The sequence below is a fragment of the Liolophura sinensis genome, chromosome 12 (genome assembly GCF_032854445.1).
Source record: "Liolophura sinensis isolate JHLJ2023 chromosome 12, CUHK_Ljap_v2, whole genome shotgun sequence".
Lineage (NCBI taxonomy): Eukaryota > Metazoa > Mollusca > Polyplacophora > Chitonida > Chitonidae > Liolophura > Liolophura sinensis.
Genome location: NC_088306.1, coordinates 13,921,137 through 13,936,069, shown reverse-complemented (window position 1 = coordinate 13,936,069; position 14,933 = coordinate 13,921,137).

Sequence of the window (14,933 nt, the reverse complement as noted above, 5' to 3'; positions counted from 1 at the left end):
GTCTTGGCTTCATAAATAGAATTAGTTTAGTGTCTACAGTTGTAAACATTAATAAACTGACAGCACATACACTGTGTATATAAGCCTATATAGTGTGTCATATATCTATTCATGTAGACCTGCATAACCTACCGTTAATTGCCGCTAATTACTGTGCCTTATGTATTTTTTGCGTATATATAATGTGTCATTTATATCTTATGTACGTTAATAAGCTCAGCACACATGTACATACGCTTTTTCTCATCTGGTATAGACCGGAGTCAAGTTTGATATATGCATATACAGTATATAGCGAGGCCCAGTGAGACAATGAGATCATGTTTCATCTACATAGAATCTCTGACTGACTGATTGATTTTCAACCGCAGCCTGTAGCCTATTTATTTTATTCCCCACTCTAGCTATCTACGTTACACATCTTAGTGCTGTGTCCACCATATGTGTAAACGATGTCTAGTTACATGCGGAAAGCTACAATATGCTCGCACCCATACACATGTACTTGTCACGCAACTACACGTTCGAGAGGGCGGGGTCCTTCCGGTTTGTGGTGTCACACGTGTAATTAGCTGTGCATGACCGTAAGTGGCTATAAGATAACGTTATTCAAGGGACTACTAGTTATCATGTTTTATGGTTTATATCCCATATGTTCGCCTGCCAGCTACATGATAGTCATAGGTTTTCCCCAGACTTTACCCGGTTTCCTCTCAGCATAATGCTGTACGCCGTCGTATACGTGAAATATAGTATAATAGTACGGCGTGAAACACAAATCTAATAAATAAATAAATAATATATGTTGGCGAAAGGATATGCAGTATGTATAGTATAATTATATAGTAAGCAAAATAAATTAATCAAGAAAAATGAAGTTAGAAAAGCCATGTCTATTGTATTTGAAATATATGCGTAGCGTATAGGACGACATATATTAACGTTGGACCATGAATGATGATTGAATAATGCATAATTCTATAGATAATGCTGCCACTAACGTGCTTTGTTTTAGTTTGGTTTTAATTTCCATCCATCGATACACACGTACGGCCTAAACCCGTACATGAATACATTCAAGGAATACACGTGGGCCTATAGGCATATTTTCTTGTACACAGGCAAACATCCCTTTGTTGCACAATGTTTGCAAATAGATGCAGTTCAAAAAATAATAATAAAATTATGATAAAGTAAAATCAATTCGTTATTTTGTTTTTAGCATGAAACATGATACATCCATATGCCCACTGTACTAAGAGATCATTGATTTATATTTGCATATATGCAAAGTATATATATACAGGCTTATGCGTGTCATATTTACTCATATATGTCCATATGCACTATCAAGATTTTACACGAGCTATAAGTGTATCTTCGATTTTCTGTCATCGTGAAATGATTACAGATTCAATGGCCATACTAAAAGCATTGAAATATCATTTATTTTCATACAGGGTGTCTCGAGCCGAGAAAGAAATATGGGATAAAAGCTATTTTGGTTGAAGAAATATGGGATAAAAGCTATTTTGGTGGAAGCCTGCAATTAAACAATGTCAACAAAGTGGTTGTAAATTGGATCTGTACGTTGGACAAACAGCTTTATGGAATTATATTGAGCTGATAACGTAGACTGCAGAAAGAAAAAAAAACGTGAAAATAAATACGCGTAAAAACAGTTGGCACTTCTACACTAAAATGTGGGTTGTCGCTGGGCTTCCAGCTTTGTGAAGTTATCTTAGCTTATAGTCCATTCATATAAGCCAATAAAGTGAATAAGCGTTGGCAGTTGGCAGTTCTACACTAAAATGTGGGTTGTTGGTGGGCTTCCAGCTTTGTGAAATTATCTTAGCTCATAGTCCATTCACATAAGCCAATAAAGTGAATAAGCGTTGGCAGTTCTACACTAAAAGGAGGATTGCCGCTGGGCTTCCAGCTTTGTGAAATTATCTTAGCTTATAGTCCATTCATTTAAGCTAATAAAGTGAATAAGCGTTAGCAGTTGGCAGTTCTACACTAAAATGAGGATTGCCGCTGAGCTTCCAGCTTTGTGAAATTATCTTAGCTTATAGTCCATTCATATAAGCCAATAAAGTGAATAAGCGTTTAAAAATGCCATACACTGTTGACTATTCCACTTGCTTCAGTATACGTTCTTAACACTAATGGGCGGGAGATTTCGCGGACGGAAAGAGCCGTGTGAGAAACTATACGGTACTCAAATTCGCCAAGCTGTATTGGTTGATAAAACCAGGTAGAGCCCCATGAGAACCCACAACACTTAGCCATGTAGACACACGTAAATAGATGGAGGAAACCAGAGAAGTAGTATACAAGAAGCCCCCTCACTTGAACAGGTAAATTTCGTTACGTTAACCCACAGCCTCTGAAAAACGGGAGATGGTTTCGAACCCTGACGTTGGGAAGTCTAGCATTCAAGCGTGTAAATATATACAAACAATCTGGGCAGGATTAAATCTTACTTATCTACCCAAAGGTTACCTCAAATTTATAGATTATTATCCGGAAATCTCCGTTATCTCTTCGTAACACTCCTCGTGAAATCAATGTCGTCAGTGTGTCGGTTGATGAATTCTCCATGTGTCATGCTTTAATAAACATTCATTCACTCAAGATTTTCTCGTCCTAACGGCTATGGTTTCTGCAGTCTTGCTTCCATAAATTGTATTTTTGTTACAGTTATAAACGCTGATAAATATACATGTATACATATTATCCCAAGGTTTCCGATTTTTTCTTTAAAGTTTTCTCCTTTCAACATTAACCTTTCACACACCTATATATCCTCAAAGCTGTTTTTGCCTGTGATGACGTCTTTGTACTGTGTGTATAAAATAGAAAGGTTATATACACACATGCTTCTTAAGGACACGTTTGTTTCTGGCGAAATAATAATCCGCATGTACATGTATACGTGCAAAAAGGCCTAATCCGATCAGTAGATTTAATATATGGGCACATCTATACATATTGTATAAAGTTAGGCCTTTTTATGCCACATGATGTGTTTAAAATAATATCCTTAATTCTAAATAATGCTCATGATAACGTAATATTGTGTCTATTATATTAGTCTGCGTCATGCATCTAAAGTGCGTAGATCCGATTAGTTTTGTGTATCCACACAGTTTATGTTTGACGTTCCGCACAGAGCACTCACGTGACAAGATGATCTGATTTGATCTGTTCACTTATATCTTCCTACAGATTTATATTTTTATAGCACCTGATGAAATTGAGTGTATTCTTCATGCCTGCATGTGGTTTACTTGCATCGAACGATTAACTTTCTGCAACGTACACATTTATATATTCACTTGAATTTTTTGTTATTTATGTATTATTTTGTACATAAGAACAAAATTGAGGATATCTTTTTTGTGGTGTTTTTATAAATATCCGTATATATCCGTTGTATCCGTATATGAGCTATATTTGAAAATTTATGTGCTTGTTATTTGAGATGCGCAGGCCTGCATGCATGGGTCTCATTTTATCGTATTTGCCATCTGCCACACAAGCTTCAAATGTAAATTCTCACGATATATATTTTGTTATTTTTTTCAAAGTGTATATATGATAAGATCTTTACTCTAAATAATTGCTACATTGCAAGCTGACTCACCTCAGACTCGCTCTTTCACATATACAATACACTGTACCTGAGCGCTTGCATGGATGCTTTGTCCTGTGTCATAATATCTACAACGGTGTTGTCCTACTGTTAATTAACTTTCGGAAGGACATGAAAATGTATGCTTATACGTGACATGCACATTCAGTTGTTGGCCTACAATATGGTATTACCAAATATCATACGTATATACATATATAAACGCTAGCACGACATGCATAACGACAAACTGTTAGAGGAGCCATAATGAAATGGCATCAGTACGTATACATATACAATGCAGCAATTAAGTGCCGAAACCATAAATATCAAGTCAAAAATTCAACAACAACTAAACAATCAAAATGTTTTGCTCTAGGAATGTTTAAATTCGTTTACCGATTCTTTACTGCAGAACAAGTGGCTAAGATGCTTGATTTTAGGACCTAAGAACCATTGGACAGGGTACGGTTTCCTCCCGCCAGACAACGCTCGACAACGCTCGTCCAGTTTACCAGTGTGTTTTAGTTATCAACTATCTGATAGGTAAATAAAAAATAAATGAATAATCACACGTCCCAGTGGTTGATACAGAAGTGGAAGTTACAGTTCCAAACACACTTGAAATAAAACAATGTACCTGTTGTAAAAAGTCAGTTACATATGGTGAAAAGATATTACACATAGCTCTCACAATTACACTGGTTTGTAAAATATGCGCGTGTGCTTTAATATTATAAGTTAGGCGTATGTGAACAAAATAGAAAACATAATAATTGTATAAATATTAGCCGATACAGCTGCAAAATTGGTGTTTTGCCTAAAGAACTTTCGTTACACGGAAGCGTTTAGTTTTATGAGTTGTGGATGCAGTGTATGTGCCGCGTCGAGAGAAGTACATATATAGGTATATATATAAAGAAAGATATGTATGCATGCTTCATGGTAAATGTATAATTATCTGGTCTATAAAGGAACACCGACTTTTATAGAAAGTTATTAGTTCATGAAAACAAAAAACGTCGTTGTTCTGCAGTATACCTGACAAGGACCGGAGTTCACACGATGCCCCTTATTAAAGACGCATTTGTAGTTTTTTTTAAGCCTATATACATATGTATTCTGTGAACATCTTCAAGGAAAACAATTAGATATAGGCGCGTATTAACAGAAGATGTATTCATAGATCCTCTAGTATAAAGTTATAGCTGCATGTACCTGTAGCTAAAGCTTTACAGCGAAACGCTGTATACTGAACGTGCTTTACTCATCAAGGCGTAGTTATGTAGAGTGTATGAACCTATATTACCAAAAGGGATAGGTGGTCGATGCTAGGTGGTAGGCAAATAAGAACAGGGTTTTCTACATTTTTTTTACTCTACCTATAAGTACTGTGTAAAGCAGGTTCGTCAAGTCCAGCTCTTGCTGGCTTCCTCTCCCGCCGTACGTGGGACGGTCTGACAGCGCCTTGCGGATGGTCGTGGGTTTCCTCCGGTGCTCCGCCCGGTTTCCTCCCACATTAATGCTGGCCGCCGTCGTTTAAGTGAGATATTCTTGAGTACGGCGTAAAACACCAATCAAACAAATAAATAAATAAAGTAGATTCGGGATAGTATATAAACGCCTTGGCTTCATCAACCAACCACCCTTATAACTGTAGTGTTTGTACGTAAAGGCCGCAAACATATAAGAACTACTGATATATAAATACATGCCCCTGTCTTTATGACTCTGAGATGAAACCAGATTTTCTTTGGCTAAGAAGTAGGCCTATGTATTTAGATTTTTGGGGCTGAAAAACAAAAAGTCTCGAAAACCTAGGCGGTTATAAGTGAAAAAGGATTGACCCAGGTTTCCCAACTAATGCACACGTATATTGGGATTGATGGTTGACCAGATACAGTCTTCGACTTTGAACTTTCTTTTCTTGTTGAGGGCTGAATAAAACGCATGAATGTCGAATGTGGCTCCGAAACTATTTGTGGTGTGGATTGTAGTCAGAACCGCAATTTTACCGTGTCTTAAAAGGAAAAACTGGCCAGACGAATTGTAGTTAAAGGATATAAGAAAACTAACTCTAAAATGACCATGCATTGCGCATGGTTTCAAACACTGCGGGACATCGCTAGCTGGTTTAAGTGAAGGTGCATAGGTTATAAAGGAAGTGAAGAAAGTTAGACTAAAAAATTAAAGCATTTTTACATCTGTTAATAACCTATTTATTTTATGCATATTTTATGCCAATGGTTGGAAATGTCGGAGATGACATCATCGATGAACTTAGTGGGATTAACTTGGCTTGGCATTCGGGATCCCCCTCCCCACTGAAGAGTAGGGAAATTTCCAGTTCGAACTCTTTTTATCGCTGCAGAATAAAAAAAAAATATCTTACTATATCACGTGACCTGTCAAAAATGTTAGGCAACTAATTTTTATCACATTTTCATGTACTTTGACGTGGGCGTCTGAAAAAAGTTTCATGAAAAGTCATTCAGATTAGACGAGCTGAAGTTTCTAAAGGGCAGAGTTTATTTATGCCTGTGGAAACACACAGGGACAGGTAATCGGTAAATTTATGCCAGCAAAGGTTGCTTAACATTTTTCACATCACTGCTTTCACCTTTAACGCCAAAAAAGTTCAAACTCGCAACTCCCTTATTGTGTTGGCAACTGTCATCGGTGGCAAAAGTGTAGTTTAAAGCTTTTTTATACTTTTACTCGTTAGGATACATCTTAAACTGCAGGTTATGAAACAAATACCGAACTCTTCATGGATATCCTCTATATCCGCAATTTGAAGTTTTACAACTGTATATATTTACTAAGTCTACAATTACTAAATAATCTATCGATTAATATTTATCGATGCGTGCATCACATATCGATTAACGCGTGCATAAAATACCGATATGCCGTAGGCGTCAGATATACATGCGTGCGTCAACAATGGATATGTGTGCATCAAATTCTAAATCGCATACGGCAACGATATGCCGCGCAAATCTCGGTCAAAGAGTCAAATCATGCATGCAGAGAGTTAAAGTTAATGAACATGATGTGATGTGCCATAACAGAACGACATGCGAGCTTCGGTCAGTTGCAGCCCTTAACCAATTAGATTGGGGGATGCTTTATATGAAGCCTTACTTTATATGAAAGTTGTCTGTACGTATCATCTGATAAGATCTGACCATGCACCGTTATCTTAGTATTTTGGAGTATATACATGTATATATACACGTATGGCCTAAAAGACCATTCAAACAAAGAAAACAACAAATGCGTCCATAATGGTTATACATGTACATCAATTTATTTCCAAACAAACGGGCAAAACCTGAAATTGTATAGCTAACTTACGGACATGTAATATTTGCTGTCTTTATGTATATTATAGCGCGAACGTCTGATGAGAACCGCATGAGGCAATCGCGATACCATCTTACGCATTGAAGCATGCAGCGTTATAGAGACTTGTAGATTTCATTATAGTTCACTATTTATAGGCTCTTTCCCATTCAGTGGTTAAAAAACATAATTTGAGATCTTAATTTAAGAATATGGCGTAGAGGAAAACAACCAAATACACAAATCGTAAATGTTTCGTTATACTCAAATATACATGTTGCATTAATAAGGAGGATGGTAGTATGTTCTAAGACAACAGAACTATACATCTTTATACATATATAAGCAGTTCAAGGGTTGGTTCTGGGTTCGATATCTGTATTTATGTTTTCACTGTATTCACTGCAGAACTCTTGCGAACCATGCAGGTGTGTCGTAAAGCAGGTCGTTACATCAAAATCATTTATACGTCAGCAGCAGTTTGTAGGGTACCGAGAGATGTGCGATGGTTTCCTCCGAACCCTTCTACAATTCTTGAATATATGGCGTAAAATATCTGCCCAGTGGAATAAAGAATGTAGCAACCACTTCCGCTTTTGGAGGAATGGGGGTGGGGCAAAATCCGTTAGCGCATTTTGGTATACACGCAGTCGACATTTCTATCGTCTACATTAGTTATTTCTGTGACTTCTCAGAGGTATTCAGTATTCATCGAGGTTGACATGCATTAGGTCTTGGCTAAACAAAGAACATCTTGCCTTCTGTAACCTACGTTTTTCCTCCTCCTGTTTTTAGTTATTTATCCCTTAATTAACTTACAAGCATCCTGTTGGGTTACTGATGGTGCACTCAGGGTTTAGCACAGCTAAATGTTGACTTTTTCTATTTTACTCATTTATCGCTACTCATTTCGACCTTTTACATGTAGCTTATAATTGCAATATATGAAGAACACCCAGAAAAATGTTTTCCAATATACTCACTATTTAATTAGCACATGTGTGCTAATGACCTGATGAATGGCAAGCAAAGAATTAAGCAGGGAACCTGGTCTTTCATTGTTATTTCTTTCTGTAGTTAATTATTATATTCTTAATTATCATACACGAACGTGTTTGTCGTTTAGATTCGATATTTAGGCCTAATATTCTTTATGAGCTGAAGGCTAAAAATACTTATATAGCTATATATAAGTACAGAGGATAATGCGTTGGTCTCGCCTTCAGTCAACCGGTTCCTGACCTTGAGATCACGGGTTCGTATCCACCTCTCGCAGGTTCGGCAGGAGGTTGACAATTACATTCTGCATGTGGTAGATCGGTGGTTTATTGCGGTCTCTTCGATTTCCTGACCGTCGTCGTATAAGCGAGAAATTGATGAACCAACAGCGTTTAAAGGAACAATCGCTTAGAAGAAAATGAGTGTAATTAGCAGTCTGTAAAATTTGCATCTGGATTTCCACTGAAATACCGTCATATGTCAAGGAATGCTTAGCGATGTAAACGTTATATATTATAGTGTGTTAAGCATTCAATGCAAAGGATGAATGACGAATTTGGATCAAGGACATAAAGTAATCATTCATTAACTTATAAACAACGCATATACGGTGGACAACCACACACAGTTTTTCTTGTTACAGCTAGGCCCTCTATCGCTCATCTGTAAACGGTTAAATAACAGTCAATGCATCATTTACATATACATACCTTGTATGTCTGCTATATGTAACTTGTGCATGTAATTACGCCAGTTTTAAAATATACGACAGACAAATGCACTTTTATTCCCTTTAATTGAAAGATGGTATTTTGTATTTGTGCAAGGAAAGCAGTGATCCAAAAGTTAACCTGAGACGAAATATTGTAATTTATTTATTTATTTATTTTGTTGGTGTTTTACGCCATACTCAAGAATATTTCACGTAAAACACGACGGCCAACATTATGGCGGGAGGAAATCGGACAGAGCCCGAGGGAAACTCACAGCCATCCGTAGGTTGTTGGAAGACCTTCCCTCGTACGGCCAAAACAGGAAGCCAGCATGAGCTTGACTTGAACTCGCAGCGACCGCATTTTTTGCGGAGCTCCTGGATCATTGCACCGTGCTGGCGTGCTAATCCCCTCGGCCACAGAGGCCCCCGAAATACTGTAATTAATAATTGACTTAAATTGGGGATCAGTTTATAATGCCTGTTTAGTATCACAAATATCACCAGTAAATTGTGGACATGATCATGCATATGGTGAATTATTCCATGTTAAACCTGTTACGTGTGGCCTTGTAAGCCAATTTAGTGTACTTTACACGCACCATCGCGTGAATATATACATTTATAAAAAAACATAAATTAATATTTGCATTAAATTAGCTCTTATATATACACAGCCTCAATTACACCATTATCGATGAGAACTCTTCAGCTGTGAAATATTTTTTCCGATCAGCAGAATATCAAAGATGACACAAACGTATATAACTGGGTAGATTTATGCATGTGAATATGCGTGTTCGCATGTATATGTAGCCAGTATGTATGTATGTACCTGTATAGAGTAGAGGCGTTTGTTTGTTCTTGGTAAGTTAGATATGCTCATAAAACAGTACACAGTCATAGTTGTGTGCACGTGTATCGTGCATGAATACTGAATTTTTGCACGCCTTTCAACACCTCGGCTTTAAGTTTGCCGTTTGCCCTTCGTCTTCAACGATGATTTGGAAGTTCTGTCGGCAGCTTTGAATACAGGACTTTAAAATTTTACATAGAGTGAGCTCAGATTATTGTACCAAAGTTTCGATCCATTGAAAACGGAGAGTTATGACTTGAGGAAGATCAAGCGTGAAGAACATGAGCTATATCCGCACACCGGTGTGTTTCTTGGGTCTTTCCACATGACATTTACGACTGTCAGTTTCAGCTAGTTCACGTCTGTGTTATATATTCATGCCCATCGAAGGAGTTTCGTGACTGTGCCAAAAAACATTCGACGTTTCTGGATGAAAAGTCTGATATACTTGTATATCAAATGTGTGATACTTAATAAGGTCTTCCTTTAATGACATGAAATATTTCTGCATGTAAACGGAATTCAATCATTGTGGTTTTGGATTTGCCGGATTTCACCATTTCTCACCTTTGGACTGTTGTTCAATTCTCACTGGTCTAGCATTTTGTTGATTTTTGTTTGGGCCAGCAGCTTAACCATTCAGTTTGCTTGTGCACACAAGTATACACCGAAAGGATAGGTGAATAAATACACGACATTCTTCAAGCAAGGAAAGTACCGCACAAAGAGTCTTATTGTAAGCGTTATTAACACTATATCTGTTCTCTAATGATATACAGATTGCTTCACGAGGAAACTTAGGGATCGAAAAGATTTTTGCTGCTGGCTTAAAGAACTGGAAACTGGTTAATACTTTGGCGTCTTCGATTCAGTACCAAAATAAAGGCCATTGATGCTGGAACATGGGCAACGCACAGAGTAATGTACCAAACGAAGACGACTTGGGACATTTTCAGGGTGGCGTGAGAAATTCCAGTGCCAAGGAGAATTACCGCTGTAACAATAACCTCCCCAAATTCACCTTCATAGGAGATCGTCACCACGGCGCATGTACGTGATGAGTTGTTTCTATAGTTATTTTACCTGTGTTATGTCTGTATGAAAATAATGGGAAATGGTTATGCTTAGGTGACATTTTGTGCAGAGTCTGGTCTTTGGGCTAGGAAGAAATCAGCAGCATTTTTGGATAACTTTTTAAAGAAAAGTTATTCATTTATACTAGGATAAGCATACCAATGAACTGTTTTGTTTTACCTTAAAACTGTGCCTTTCAAAGTATTGTCCCTTTCATTGTTAGAATTCATCATGCGAACGCGGGCGTCCGTGTTGTAGCAGGGGGATTTGTACCTTGAGTGGAACTATTTAAATCTAGCTGCATACTTATCTACATGTGTATATGGGCTTCCTAGATATGTGGTACAATTTTTATTAACTTCACATCGACTTTTGCGTATATTTGAACACCTGTGGTTTATGCACTGTTGACATATGGTTACGTAGTTTACATGATATGAATAGGAGCGATATCAACGTGGTTTTCACGTGGTAGAAGGCGCTTTTCTTTCAATCGCTAGCACACACAAAGTGCAGGTTCATACCCGGCCTCGGACAGGTAATTTATTGGCAGATTCCGACGCTCTCATTGTCTGTGTGGCCGTTTTCACAATTAAACATCGTTTAGGGCCACTCGTCTCCCAGCAATATATATTGTGCAAATCTGTGCTTCACATGTAGGAAAGTTAAGTCAGCAACTTGCCGAAAGTCGACGGTATACCATCGGGACTCTCTAGTTTTCTCCACCCATCAAAACTATGCACCATCGTGTATGTTTAAGTGAAAATTTTGTGTTTATGGCGTTTAACAAATACCGTTGTAAATGCCAGCATGTTATATAGGCCCGATGGAATCATTAGCCTCCTTCATGCTTGATCATGGACAAGAATCGCAGAAATTTACAACTTTATAACTAAGCTCTTTAACCATCTTAATTTCTGTCCAATTAAGATACAGCCCTTGTGTTTTTCTGAAATCATTGAAATCTGTTACATACAACTTCTCACTATATAGTCACGCCATAATTTCTAACTTTACACTTTCGCAGTTGTTTCTACTGGACGCGGCGTAAAACACCAATCAAATGAATAAAATCAATTAACTGGCCGAAACAAAGTTGAATGCTTACATGTATATATGCATGCAGCCCGTTATTAATGAAAAACAGCACATAGGTCTACCATACAGGCCACGCTTTATTTTTAAATGACATTGGAGGTAGTTTTGCCGTTTGTTTTTATAGGCGATTGAAGTGTCCATGCGTGAGGTTATATACTGATGACATTTTCTAATGGAGTTGGCATAAAGTGAGTGAGTGGTTTGGGGTTTAACGTCGTACTCAACAATTTTTCAGTCGAGTTGGCATAAAGGCACAGCGGTTTAATTACCATTAGCCGATATACCATTAGCCCATATGTTTTATCCAACATTCGACGCAAACAAGAGATAACAATTAGGCATAAAATGACTGCTTTATAATAGCTTTACATGTGTAACATAATTTGGTTATAATGATATGTGATGTCAAATGTAATGTATTTGCAGATTGTTTTCGGCATATCATGTTACTATATGACGGTGCATCAGGCGTTGCCGGAAAAAAAGATATAATTATGTACACGTATAACAATTTTAGAGGTTGTATGAACACGTATTCGGATCAGTCATTTTTTTCGGGTCAGTTTTTAGCATGTAATTGCTAACTAACCCCTGAGGTCAGTTGGGTACCTATCCCCACGTTATATGGTGAGTTTGGTCCAAACTCGACGATATTGCTCTTTTCCATTTATGTATTTATTTAATTAATTGGTGTTTTACATCGTACTCAGAACATTTCACTTACACGACGGTAGTCAGCATTGTGGTGGGAAAACAAAAACGGACAGAGCCCAGTGGAAACCCACGACTTGTCCGCAGGTTGCTGGTAGACTTTCCCAAATACAGCTGGAGAGTAAGCCAGCGTGAGCTGGACTTGAACTCACAGCGAACGCAGTGGTGAGGCTTCTGGGTCAATGCGCCGGGCTGGCGTGCCACGGAGGCCCTGTCTTTCCACTGAATTTAAACGTCGAAACAGACATTGGTATATGTACACCAGTCATCAGTTTTGTGGGGCTTCCTTGTCAATAATCGCTTGCAAGACCAATTTCCAAAACAATGCTGTTCAAGACAAAACAACCAAAAACACTTGAGAGATCATATATGTATGTAAGACACTATAGGCCTACAGGACAGGTTAATGCAAAGAGAAGCAGTGAACAGGGTTCCGTTATATGGATGGTTTTATTTCGCCCAGATACCGAAAACTTACAGTTTCGCGTAATTTTACATCACCGCATAACTAGCCTGGATGTATTATTTATTTATTTATTTGACTGGTGTTTTTCACCGTACTCAAGAATATTTCACTTATACGACGGCGGTCAGCATTATGGTGGGAGGAAACCGGGCAGAGCCCGGTGGAAACCCACAACCATCCGCAGGTTACCGATAGACCTTCCCACTTACGGCCGGAGAGGAAGCCAACATGTTCTGTTATTATAACACAATATTGTGTCATATTCAACATGTAATGTCCTGTTAGTCTAACTTCTTTCAATGGCATAAGCACGTAAAATTATAGGACTCTAAATCTGCCATATCAGACCACATTAAATTAAATCCTCACCATATACGACTAAACTGTCAAGTGTCAGACCACTGAAAACTAATATAACCAAGACCACTACAAAAAAGCTGACGAAAGCCATTGAAATACGCTGATCAAAGAAACATATCAACCAAGACCATGGATTCCTAATCCCCTGCCTACAGTGATATCATCTCAGTAGACCGACCCTAGACTACCACCCCATCCTGACTGACACCCTTTGCCCATAGTTGTGAAATGCTAGTGTTCAACTGATGTATGTTTCGTCTGTTGTATGTTTCATCTATTGTTCTATTGCTTAATCAGCAATGCCACCCTCTCTTGTCAATCTTGTCAATCCGTTAAATGTTTCCTCTTTCTCCATATCTTGAAATCGACAACTTAGTCCTCCCTTTAAATACGTATTGCTGTAACCACTGAATAAATACAGTTGTTATTCATAAATTCGTTCTATTGTCCTGATAGTCTACTAGAACCTTTATGTTGGATTGATAGAACGTGTGTGTTGTATTTAACAGAATAATCTGCTGCAACAACAGAATGCATCCTAGCAGCACTCCGACAAAGCAATTTAACAGATTTTTTTTTTTTTTTTTTTTTTAGAGTAAATTGTATATTATAGGGTTTAGCGCCATGAACAATGGCAAAGTTAAATTATTGAATTTTGAGTAATTAGGATCCAGTTGACTGACCGAATTAAAGCTGTCTGTATGTAAAACGCAATGGATCCTATCGGATAATCTACTTGTTAACAAATTGTGCAGTTAAACGGCGATTTTCAGATCAGTATTTAATGCGATCGGAGTTATGGAACATAAATGTAGGCCTACACGTACACTGCGTAGGCCTAAATGTTCATATAGCCTATAGCTATTGTTGAGGTTTACTTTATCTTGCCTCAAACAGTGTGATTATATCTATCCTGTCATAGGAGATAAATACATTTCTACAGTTTACCAGGATTTCACATATACATGCTTGTGTTTTGTGATTGTGTGGTGCTATAACTAGAGCTGTGATTAATAAACTAAAGAGTAGGTCGAAAACTCATGAATGCTATACATTGACGGAAATGACCGAGTCTTTCTATCGGACGTGACCGGAAATGAACGAAGTAATGACAACACATGTGACCTGGCTTGTCACAGGCGGCAGTGGTTTGTGTTACCACGATTCTGGCGCGCGCTTGTATTTGTACAGTTCTATGGGTCGATGACATGTGTGGCTTCGATAGTATGGTGTTTTAGCGACAGTTTTTGTGAGGGAATGACTTGGTTAAACGACATCAAGGAGTGTTATAAGAGCCATTTTAGTGGAATGAACGTCAAATTTTGAGAATGCTGATCTTGTGTCGAACTGTCAATGTTTACCTCCAGTGCTGTTGATGTTGTTTCATGCGGAACACATGTATGAAGGGATGTACCGGTACTCATTTTCAGCAGCCTAACGAAATCACTAAAAGCGACAAATCTGGACGGTGTAAATTTTCAGAGACAATCTGGGATTGGTAACTAGTTAATCTCAACAGTAATAGTATTTAATAATTTAAAATTTAGTGGATAAAATTGAAAATAAGTAGGCCTATGGGGTAGTGTTTGTTTTTTTAAATAAGTAAAAAAGTTCAGAGATAGAATATACGTATATGTAGATGTATGTTAATAATGAATTCTTCATTTTGAAT